The sequence below is a fragment of the Crocuta crocuta genome, unplaced genomic scaffold (genome assembly GCF_008692635.1).
Source record: "Crocuta crocuta isolate KB4526 unplaced genomic scaffold, BGI_CrCroc_1.0 scaffold107, whole genome shotgun sequence".
Taxonomy (NCBI): Eukaryota; Metazoa; Chordata; class Mammalia; order Carnivora; family Hyaenidae; genus Crocuta; species Crocuta crocuta.
The window spans coordinates 1,997,441-2,008,547 of record NW_027531877.1 but is presented as its reverse complement, the minus strand read 5'-3'; the positions used below and the strand labels follow the sequence as shown (position 1 = coordinate 2,008,547).

Here is an 11,107-nt window from a genome sequence, read left to right as displayed (position 1 = left end):
GGTCTTTGCATTTTCTCTTACTCTGTAAGTTTCCTCTGATTGTTTGGGGGCTGATGCCTTCATCATTTAATGTTTTCTTCGTAGAGAATTGCTTGACCACCCGTGTCTGCAGTTACCCCATGCTATCTCAACACCCTATCCAATTCTCCTGGTTTGTTCTCTTGACTGCATTTAACAGTCTCTGACGGTATCTGGCTTATCTAATTGATAACTCACTGTCTGTGTCTTTCCGTTAGAGAATAAGTTGGAGAGGGACTATTTCTGTTTGCTTGCCACAGAATCCCTAGCACCTAGTAAAGTGCCTGGCACACAAAAGACTATCGATAAATATATTTTGAGGGGCGTCTGGGTGGCTCAGTTGGTTAAGCATCCAACTTCAGCTCAGGCTATGATCACACAGTTTGTGAGTTCGAGCCCCATGTCAGGTTCTGCACTGACAGTGCAGAGCCTGCTTGGGATTCTCTCTCTGCTCCTCCCCCACTTGTGCTCTCTTTCAAAATAAGTGAATAAACTTAAAAAGATACAATAAATTTACTCATGCACACATATATAGATAGATATAGATATTGATATTGATAGAATGAATAAACATCATTTTTCAGGATCTGTTTATATGCAACCATTTTCATGAAGCCTTTATTATTCATTACTAGAAACTTCCTCCCCTTCCTATACACATCTCCTACACAGCACTGATCATGTCTTTTCATTAGACGTGTGATTTGCATAGCTGCCATATCAAATTCTAGCCTTTTAAGGATCGTCTGGTTCATTTTCCTAACTTCCCATACACATCTTCCTGTATCAAGAGGTGCTTGATGAAAGAATGTAAGTGTTTTGCTTCTTATGGCTGCAGTCAGCTGCAGACATGGGCCTGGACCTTCGGCTAGCCCTCTGGTAGATGTTGAGGCAGACATTGTTTATTTCTTGGTTACTAATTTTAGCAGACACTTTTGGTGGCTTGTATCCCATTCCTCAGCCCACATCTGACGTGTGATCTGTTGAGCACATGAGCACAGGTCTTTGCAAGCTGAAGCATGACAGCCAGTGTCTCTCGGTGGGTACCGCACATAAGATTTTCCTCAAAGTCCAGCGGGCAAGCAGCGCCACCCACACAAACACCCTTTGGAGCTGCCAGGGACTGTCTCCCTTCCAGCTGGAGGTACCCTAAGTTGAGAGACAGAAACAAGGGGTAGGTGCCTCATTCTCCTGTTTTTTAGGGGGGGTCATTTTGGGGAAACATTCCAGAAAGTTTTCAGATGTCATGACAGAACTGAGTCTCTGTCCATAATGGCAGCAACCTCCATAATACACCATTTTACTAGATTTTTAAACTTTTCTATGTGAATTGCCCCTTTTTCCTCTCTTCTACTTCCTGAAATCACCTTTTAAAAAAACCATTTTTTAACATTTATTTATTTTTGAGAGCGGGACAGAGTGAGACCTGGGGAGGTGCAGAGAGAGAGGGAGATAACAGAATCCAAAGCAGGCTTCGATGCCATGCTCAAACTCATGAACCGCAAGATCCTGACCTGAACCAAAGTTGAATGCTTAACTGACTGAACCACCCAGGTGCCCCTGAAATCACCTTCTAGATAAGCTGTTAATATGTTCTTGTCACAGGGTCTGCTTCAAAGGAAGAAAATGAAACATTTTCTTTTAAGAACTTCCTTTGCTTTCAACAAATGGTATCCCTAAAACTGGATATCCACATGCAAAAAAATGAAATTGGACCCTTACCTTATACCGTATACAAAAACCAATTCAAAATGTATCAAAGACCTAAACATAAAGCTACAACCTTAAAACTCTTAAAAGAAAACACAGGGGAAAAATTATCATGACATTATATCTGGCAATGATTTCTTGGATGTGACACCAAAAACACCAGCAGTGAAAGAAAAAATACGCAAATTAGACTATATTAAAATTTAACACTAATAATTGTTTTCATTCCAGTATAGTTAACACATTGTGTTACATTAGTTTCAGGTGTACTATATGGTGATTTGAGAATTCCATACATTACTCAGTGCTCATCATTATCAATATAATCTTAATCTTCTTCACCTATTTCACCCATCCCCCGCCTACGTCCTCTCTGGTAAGTTTGTTCTCTACAGTTGAGTCTGTTTCTTTTTCACTTTTTATCTTTGTTCATTTGTTTTGTTTCTTGAATTCCACATATGAGTGAAATCGTATTTTATTTGCCTTTCTCTGATGTATTTTGCTTAGCATTATAGTCTGTAGCTCCATCCATGTTGTTGCAAATGGCAAGATCCCATTTTTTTGATAGCTGAATACTATCCCATTGCATACATGTACCACATCTTCTTTACCCATTTATCTATTGATGGACACTGGTTATGGTGCTCCCATAACTATTGTAAATAATGCTGCAAAAAACATAGGGGCACAAATGTCTTTTTGAATTAGTGTTTTCTTATTCTTTTTTCAAAAAGTTTTTAATGTTTTTACTCTGAGAGAGAGAGAGAGAGACAACGTGAGCAGGGGAGGGTCAGAGAGAGAGGGAGACACAGAATTTGAAGCAGGCTCTAGGCTCTGAGCTGTCAGCACAGAGCCCGACACGGGGCTCAAACCCATGAACCGTGAGATCATGACCTGAGCTGAAGTCGGATGCTTAACCGACTGAGTCACCCAGGTGCCCCAGTGTTTTCATATTCTTTGGATGAATACCAGTAGCAGAATTACGGAACCATAACACTTGGTACAGAGCTCAGTGCTGCGCTTGAATTCATGACCCTGAGATCAAGACCTGAGTTGAGATCAAAAGTCAGATGCTTAACCAACTGAGCCACCCAGGTGCCCCACAATTCTACTTCTAATTTCAAAATGTAAAACTTCTGTGCATTAAAGGGCTCTACCAGCAGAGTAGAAAGGCAATCTATGGAAAGAGAGAAAATATTTGCAAATCATATGTCAGATAAGGTGTTAATATCCAGAATATGTACAGAATTCCTACAAGCAACAAAAACAAAAAACAAACAACACAATTCAAATATGGGTAAAGGAAACAACAAACAGACAAACCAACAAAGAGCGAATATGGGTAAAGGGCTTAAATAGCCATTTCTCCAGAGAAGAGATAGAGATGGCCACAAAGACCGTGAAAACATCACTAATCATTAGGGAAATGCAAATCAAAACCATAATGAGATACCTGTTAGGATGGCTGTTATGAAAGGAAAACAAAACAAAATGTAATAACTGTTAGCAGTATTTAGAGAAATTGGAACACTTTTGCGTTGCTAGTGGGAATGCAAAATGGTACAGCCTCTGTGAAACACAGTATGGCACTTCCTCAGAAAACTAAACATAGAATTATCACATACTCCAGCAATTCCACTTCTGGGTATCTACCAAAGCATTAAAAGCAGGATCTCAAACAGATATTTGAATACCCATATACAGAGCAGCACTATTCACAGTAGCCAAAAGACAGAAGCCACCCAAATATCTCTTGACAGATGAATGGATAAACACAACGTGGTTGATACACACAATGGAATATTATCCAACCTGAAGGAGAAAAATTCTGATACACGCCGTAACATGAATGAACCTTGAAGACAGTATGCACAGGGAAATAAGCCAGTCACATGAGGACAAACATTGCATGATTCCACTTACATCATGTACCTAAAATAGTCACATTCACAGAGGAAAGGTAGGAAAGTGGTTGCAAGGATTGGGGGAGGGGCAGGGGAATGGGGAAGTATTGTTTAATGAGCACAGAGAGTCAGTTTTGGAAGATAAAAAAAAGTTCTGAAGGTGAATGGTCATGACAGTTTTAAGACCCCGTTAGTGAATGTGCTAATGCTACTAAACTGTATAGATAAAAATGGTTAAAGTGGTAAAAACAAAACAAATCCTCCTTTGCTGCAGATCTATAGAAACAGAGAGTGGATTAGTGGCTGCCTAAGACTCGAGGGTGTTGGGGAAAATGGGGAGTAAGTGCTCATGGGTGCAAGGTTTCTTTCTATGGTTGATGAAAATGTTCTAACCTTTTTTTGTGGTGATGGTGTGCTACTCTGAGAAATACTAAAAACCTTAGAAGTGTATGCTTTAAATTGGTGATTTATATGGTATATGAATTATATCTCAATGGTAGTTATATTTAAAAAGAAACAAAAGCAGAAAAGAAACTTTCTTTGCCATTTGACAATCCTTTTACTTAGGTGACTAATCAACAATATTGACTCTGCATGACATTCCCTCTTATATCCCAAAATTCAAATTCCTTTGTTCTTCTCCATCAAAATTATCCTCTGCCTCATTTTTCTCAACTTTCTATCTAAAAACAAAAAAACCCTAATATGATACATAGCTATTTTTTAAAAAGGCCTAATGAGTACCTATGAATAAACACATTTGATAAAGAGCTGCTGATTGTAAAGTTCCAAAAATTAAACAATTGTGGAAAGTCCAGGAAACATGGCAGACCAAGGAGAATGGATTTAGATAGGTATCACAGCAACCCCACTAAAAGCTGCTCATTTTATTTTATTAATGTTTTATTTATTTCTGAGAGAGAGAGTGACAGAGTGAGCAGGGGAGAGACAGAGAGAGAGGCTCCAACCTCTGATCTGTCAGCACAGAGCCGGACATGGGGCTCGAACCCACAGATCGTGAGACCATGACATGAGCCAAAGTCAGACGCTTAACGGACTGAGCCACCCAGGTGCCCCTTAAAGCTGCTCATTTTAAAAATGTGGGGGGGCCCTTGGGGGCTCAGTCCGTTAAGTGTCCGACTTCAACTCAGATCATGATATCACAGTTTGTGGGTTCAAGCCCTGCATCGGGCTCTGTGCTGACAGCTCAGCCTGGAACCTGCTTCCAATTCTGTCTCCCTCTCTCTCTCTTGCCCCTCCCCCATTGGTGCTCTGTCACTCTCTCTCTCTTTCCCTATCTCTCTGCTTCTCCCCCACTTGTGCTTTCTCTCTCTCTCAAAATAAAGGAACTTAACAAAAGCTGCTCATAACCTTTCATCTTTTTGCTGACGAGAGGAATAGGAACTATCAGTCACAGGGTTAAACTTTCACTTTCCAGAAAGGAAAAAGAGAAAATGGAGCAGAATTACCCAGCAGAGTGAGCCACTGGACTCAGCATCACAACAGTGTTTCAGATTGGTTTTGGTACTACAAAAGAGAAAATCGAGGGATTCGTTGAAAAGCTCAAGATTAGAAAGGTCAGCCTGGGTTCTAGAGGAGCTTTGTTTGATGTCACAGAGAAACAAAGCCACACACTGGCCGAAGGGGTGTGGACAGCTTTCAATCATGATATCCTATTGCAGTAGGAAAGGAGTCCAGCATAACCTGAACTCAGTTTTAATTTTTGCAGGAGCGACTGGAACAAAGGAGAATAAGGGAATGGGGAGGGGGTGAACAGAGGCTCAGTAGAGTCAGGGAAGTGAAAAATCACAAAAACCAGGAAGGGAGAGTTGGTCCATGTGAAATCCATCAAAACAGCACTTAGGGGAGTTAGGCTCCACCCCCACCACAGAAGCTGGGAGACAGGGACACTGTCTTCAGGTGCTGACCAGAGCACTAAATTCTTTTGGCAACTTCGAGTTTTCTCAGACAGCCACTTTAAGGGGCTGGGGTCATCCTAGGGATGCAGCCTTGAAGCCGTTGAAACTATGTTAGTGTTTTGTTCAGGTCTTTAGAGACTAAGGTTGAAGTCCACCCCCAGTGAAAACTCAGAGGAATGTGGCTAGAGTTTAAAGAGGGAGAGAGTTATTGTCATCCCTTACCAGCTGTGAGGTTCTGGCTGATTCACTTAGTGTCTCTGACCCCTAGTTTCAATGATCAAAATCAAATTCTTCCAAGCCCAGTACCTTTACCAATACTTCACCTCCAGGAAAGATACCTATTGTACTGAAAGGCAGGGGACTTGGGTGTGAGTCTCATTTCAGTACTCACTAGCTATGTGACCTTGAACAAGTCAGGTTGTAGCATAGCCTCTTGCAATGACAACACATGATCTTTACAAAGCTGGGAATCTAGGACTCCTGCTCGTTATATTTCCTTGACTATTTCAAAGGTGGATTTAATCCTAAGTGGGACTTTCATTATTTTGACTGGTAAAATGAAAAAAAAAAAAGTTTAATGGCATAAGAAAGCAGTCATTTATTTATTTATTTTAAGTTTATTCATTTTTGAGAGAGAAGGAGAGAGGATAGGGAAGGGACAGACAGAGGGGAAGAGAGAGAGAATCCTAAGCAGGCTCCAGGCTGCCAGCACAGAGCCCAACATGGGGCTTGAACTCACAAACCATGAGATCATGACCTGACCCAAAATCAAGTCAGACACTTAACCGACTGAGCCACCCGGGTGCTCTGGTAAAATGAAAATTTCAAAAGAACCCAAATGTCCTTCAGCAGAAGACTGGTTAAGTAAGTAGCACAACTTGGGTGGCTCAGTTGGTTGAGTGCCGACTTCAGCTCAGGTCATGATCTTGCAGTTCATGGGTTCGAGCCCTGCATCGGGCTCTGTGCTGACAGCTCGGAGCCTGGAGCCCGCTTCGGATTCTGTGTCTCTGTCTCTCTCTCTGCTACCCCCCAACTTGTGCTCGGTCTCTCCCTCTCAAAAATAAACATTGAAAAATTTAAAAAAGAAAACAGCACATTCATACAATGGAATCCTAAACTAAAATGTTAAAATAGATCTTTATAATAGAATAAAGACCAAGAATCATGAGGTGGAAAAAAATCATGTTATAGAACAGGATTGTTATTAGATCTCATTTCATTTCTACTAGATAAAGCACACGAGCAGGTAGTATATGAACATGAACACGTACATGTTTATAAAAGTTTGGCAGGGTACACACCAAACACTAATATTCCTGGACTGTGTCTGTGTTATGTGTGTGCATGTGGATGTTGTGGATGTTCACGTCAACAAGATGATAATCCATTAGCTGAGGACATCACTTTTCTCTTTCTGGAACGCACAGTTTCTATGAGCCTACTGTGCTAAGCATTTTACATTCAACAATTCGTGTAATCATCCAACTAATCGGAGAGGCCAATTATATGATTATGATTATATTATTATTTCTGTTTTACAGATAAAAAATGCACAGAAACGTTAAGTCACTTGCTCAGTTTCACACTATTGTAAAGCGCTAGAACCGTCCTTCTCTTTAGCCAATATTTAGCTTCTTAGCTAATTACTTTTGAAATGCAGATGAAAACAGTTTATCAGCAGAGAAATCTCTAATCCCAAGATGGTTTTTCTCTCTTCATCACAAAGATACCACACGTAGATTTTCCCATTTTTTATTTAACATGGGGAAATATTTTCTGCTGAGGTATATATACGGTTGAAGAAATGTTTGTCTATAGTATCTTGATATCATCAGCAATATTTGTTCTTATCAATATGTAGTTAAAAATCTTGAAATTATCCCTTTGTGGGGTGGTCGGCTGACTCAGTGGGTAAAGCATGCAGTTCTTGACCTTGGGGTCATGAGTTTGAGTCCCACGTTAGGCATAGAGTTTACTTAAAAAATAAATCTTCATACTTGTTGGGATGAGCACTGGTGTTACACATAGGGGATGGATCACTGGAATCTATGCCTGAAATTATTATTGCACTATATGCTAACTAACTTGGATGTAAATTTAAAAATAAATTAAAAAAAAAAGTTTGAAAACTTTCCCTACCTCTATAAATTGTCAGAATATTGAATGAGGGGAAAATCCCAGTATCCATATGTCGAAAACCCATCACTCCTTATTTGTGTCTGCTTATTGTTCTCTGCCTCTAATAATCTGAGGAAGAGTGAATGTTTGTAGATAAATCCCTGTAGATACATCCATAAAGCAGAGAACTTGCTGCCTGCGAGTAAAATGGGAATGAAAAAGACTGAAAGGTTTTCAACCAGTTGAAGACAGAAAGAGTAATTTAATTGGAACACAATTTGCTAGTTTTCCAGCATGTGCCAAATAAAAATAGCTTTGGAGGATGATGGGAAAATGTCAGTTCTGGACTAGAGCAACCTACTTTCTTGGCAAAGAGCATGGAGGTGGGGTTAAGCAATGGGGGAGAAAGAGGGAGGTGGGGAATCAGGCATAACAACCACCCCAAACACACACACACAAACACACAGTTGCAGTGTTTAGCAACTACATGAAATGAACAAGGAAGTCCACATGCTTGCTCAGAATTGCTTACTGGTGACTCTCGCCTCTTTGAAATTCCCATTTCCTCCATCTGTGAAATCACATCCTTCCTATTTTATTTCCCACAGGAAACAATCGCCAAGTATGGATTCTTTGTTGAGTGCTTTGAACATGAAAGAATATGAAGAATTCATAAATAAAAGGCAAAGCAAGGCAAAGAAATACCCTGGGACCAGTGATTCAGGTAAACGATTTCTCTCTCACCTCCTTTCCTTTGTCTGATCCATGTGAACCTTGGCCTCTTGCTTTCCCCTCCTTTCCTGGTCCCCTTGCATCTGAAGCCACTCAAAACCCATTTCATAGGCATGTTCCCTATTTTGTGTTTAATTGGACATGTTTACAAACATGTCAAAATAACAAAGTATTTTTCTTAGATTCACGTTGGTGTAGAAGGGGTGAGAGAAGTGGCACAATTCATCACAAGAGAGGACAGAGTTCCACATTTGTCAGGGGCAGAGCTTGCTTGCCTGTCTCCAGACACTCTTCTTCCTGAGCTCACAGCCACAATACAGGTCTCAGATTGCCTAGCGGTCAGAGGCGGTTCATACAAGTCTCCCAGCTCTTGTTCTCCATGCTCACTCTTCTCAAGTTGATGTGAAAAAAGGACAGAAATCTGACAAGCTATGTGTTGAAGGAAGCAGAGCCATGGAAAGGAAGGAGTCGGGGCACCTGCATCACCCTGTGGAGGACAGAAGCTCACCTTTCCAGAACACCTATTATGGGTTTTATAAGGGCAAGAGATAAACTCTTGTATATGAGCCATTATGCATTTTGAAGTTGGTTTGTTACAGCAGCCATTTTCACCTAACGGATACAAGTTTTCTTTCACCAGAAGAGAGGTTGGAATGAAGAGGCCATGGCTAAGAATTTGATCAGGATATTAGAAAAGGCTACAGTGCAGGGACACCTGGGTGGCTCTGTCGGTTAGGTGTCCAACTTCGGCTCAGTTCATGATCTCATGGTTCGTGGGTTCGAGCCCTGCATCCGGCTCTGTGCTGACAGCTTGGAGCCTGGAGCCTGTTTCACATTCTGTGTCTCCCTCTCTCTCTAACCCTCCCCTGCTCAGGCTGTCTCTCTCTCTCTCTCAGAAATAAATAAAACATTAAAAAAAAATTTTTAAATAAAAAAAAATAGAAAAGGCTACAGTGCAAAACACCATGATCATCCATTTTGGTTGAAAAAGCAGAGACCCCAAGAGAACAACTGAAGGCCCAAGGAATCAGATCAAAAGAACAAAAGAACTATAAAGTTCTTAAAAAAATTTTTTTAACTTTTAAATGTTTTATTTATTTTTGAGAGAGAGATAGAGACAGCATGCGCAGGGGAGGGTCAGAGAGAGAGAGGGAGACACAGAATCTGAAGACAGGCTCCAGGCTCTGAGCTATCTGTCAACACAGAGCCCAAAGCGGAGCTCGAACCCACGAACTGTGAGATCATGACCTGAGCTGAAGTCAGACGCCTAACCAACTGAGCCACCCAGGAGCCCCTAAAAAAAAAAAATTTTTAATGGTTATTTATTTTTGAGAGACAGAGAGAGACAGAGTGCAAGCAGGGGAGAGGCAGAGAGAGAGGAGACACAGAATCCGAAATAGGCTCCTCGCTCTGAGCTGTCAGCACAGAGCCCAATGTGGGTCTTGAACTTGTGAACCATGAGATCATAACCTGAGCTGAAGCTGGACGCTTAACCCACTGAGCCACCCAGGCACCCTAGGAACCAAATAGTTCTACATAACAGAGCAAGAAGGGTCTTAAAAGTTTTCTAGAGCAATCCAAGAGAAGTAAAGAGGCTCTAAAATGCAAGTTTTGGGTTTGAATTTATACTTTGAAGAGATGAAAGGAAATATTAAAGAGAGAATGAAATGGAAAAACAAAATGGTATCAGTGAGAGGACCTGCTAAGATGCTGGCCAGTGCCAAGTTGTTCTGTAGTCTGGCTGGCAGGAGGATTTTAACATGAAAGCCTTACATTAAATTTTACGTCATTTGCTTTGTTGTGATGTGACATAACTGTCTTCCAAAAATGTCATGCATTTCCTTGTATTGCAATATTTTCAGGAAATCGAGGAAAATATGTTGCAGGTCACATCCAGCCTTCCAGAGAATAAGGCAAATAGATAAGAGTGGCAGTAATTGCATATCAAAAGCCATCAGTGTGAGAAAAAATGAAAAGGAGAAAAATGTAAGCCTCCCAGAAATCTTGGGGATAATGGTGAGATGCTGGGTTTTCTACTACGTGTGAAAACAGAGTGATATAAACTATTTTTACACCCTGGCTCTGAGGTTGGACTGTTTATGACTTATACCAGGTGTCACCAGTTACTGTGTGACTTTGGACAAGTGAGTGGATTTCTCTGGGCCTCAATTCTGAACTCCATAAAAAGAGGATAATACCAGAACCTATCTCCTAGTGGTGCTATGAGGATTAAATTAATTAAATGTTATTAAGATAAATGAATATAGTATCAGGACTATTGTAAACCTTCAACAGATTTTATCTTACGTAAAATTATCATTATTATGACTATTTCATGTGGAAGATAATGTAGCAAAGTCAGGAACCTGTGAAGACTAAGCTTTTAGAGCATACAGTTTTATGAGATGATTTATGATGAAGTGACATTTATACACAACTATTATAAGTGAATGTAAAATTAGCTGAGAGGGCAAAAACGTCTGCCTGAAGAAACATTATTAAAATGAGGTTATTTCCTGCCAACATGGCTAAAATTAAAAAGATTAATCATTCTCGAATCGACCTGGAACTCTTATATTCTGCCAGCAGGACTAAAAATGGGTGCAGCCACTTTGGAAAACTGTTTAGCATTATCCATTAATACTGAACATATGCAAACCTACGGCCAAGCAGTTTCATTCCTAGATGAATGCTCAATAGAAATAC

General features: G+C 40.5%; 1 long non-coding RNA gene across 1 annotated transcript; it reads left to right on the top strand.

Annotated features, from left to right (window-relative positions):
• Positions 1 to 2,044: 2,044 nt before the first annotated feature.
• LOC144239029 (uncharacterized) lies at positions 2,045 to 10,331 on the top strand. Its single transcript, XR_013337295.1, has 3 exons — positions 2,045 to 2,104; positions 8,278 to 8,393; positions 10,264 to 10,331. It is a non-coding gene; the product is annotated as an uncharacterized LOC144239029 (long non-coding RNA).
• The last annotated feature ends 776 nt before the right edge of the window (positions 10,332 to 11,107 follow it).